General features: G+C 33.2%; 1 pseudogene; it reads right to left on the reverse strand.

Moving 5' to 3' along the window:
* Positions 1–336: 336 nt before the first annotated feature.
* Positions 337–689, reverse strand: LOC101153843 (NADH dehydrogenase [ubiquinone] 1 alpha subcomplex subunit 5-like; annotated as a pseudogene).
* Between the last annotated feature and the right edge of the window lie 416 nt (positions 690–1105).

A 1105-nucleotide genomic window follows, 5' to 3' on the forward strand; every position in this document is an offset into this window, starting at 1 on the left:
ATATTAAATGATGTATTGAAGATACTACTAAAGAAACGACTTTTTGATTATAGTCTCTGCATTGAAGATTGGTAGGAATTTTTCTAATTTTCAAATCTTCCCACAACCTCTTTATTCAAAGAAATATTGTCTTGGAAATAATTTGTGTGAAAAATTTACAAATCAAAAATTAACTCATAAGATGATATTACCATAATCACTCATTTAACAAGTCTCCTAAGTATTTTCTGTGTCAGTTTTCTTGATTATAAAATGTCAATAATATGAACACACTCTTAATGTAACAGAATATTTAATTACATCTGTTTCCCTCAACCCACCAAAGTCATTTAATAATTATATTGGCTGTTTGCACTGATTGGCAGGAGGCTCTTCCACTAATGCCCCCCATGGTTTCCACTGCATCGTTTTTCTCACCACATTTAGTTCATTTTCAGCCTGATGAATCACCTCTTCTATTTGGCCACCTTGAAGTTGGTCTTCTAATTTTTTAACATCTGGTTCTACTTTAAGCATAGCTAGCTTCTCATTTGTAATCTGTTCTGTACACTTTTTATATGCTGCATTTTTAGGGATTTGCTCAAGAACATCAAGGATCTTTGTGTACAATATTCTTAGCCTCTCATATGGATTCTCACATACAGCAATCTCATAGGACCAGTAGTCTTCTTCAGCACACCTTGTCCCATATTTAATTACTCTTTGCATCCCAGTGCCTAGCTTCATGCCTGCATAAAGTGATAGTAAATATCTGTTAAATTGAAATGAATCAATAAACATTCTAAAGTAAAAACCAAAACATCACAGCCACAGTAGGGCTTATAGGACATGTCTGAAATCTACTCAACATTTAATTAGTGGTTTCTTGGTAGATTGATATAGAAATTCAATTTTTCTCTGATCTGTGAACACGACATTTCTTTTACCCATTAGCCAAATGTGCTATATCAACTAATTGGGGTGGGGTGATTTCTCTCTTCTAATAGATGTACACTTACTCCCATCAATATAGGGTGCTAAAACATTTTCATATTATCTTTTTGTTTTTCATTCTCCTAGAAAAGTCATTGTCAGAAGAGAACAGGGATGCAAGCTTAAAATTAGT

Source organism: Gorilla gorilla, chromosome 5 (assembly GCF_029281585.2).
Source record: "Gorilla gorilla gorilla isolate KB3781 chromosome 5, NHGRI_mGorGor1-v2.1_pri, whole genome shotgun sequence".
Taxonomy (NCBI): Eukaryota; Metazoa; Chordata; class Mammalia; order Primates; family Hominidae; genus Gorilla; species Gorilla gorilla.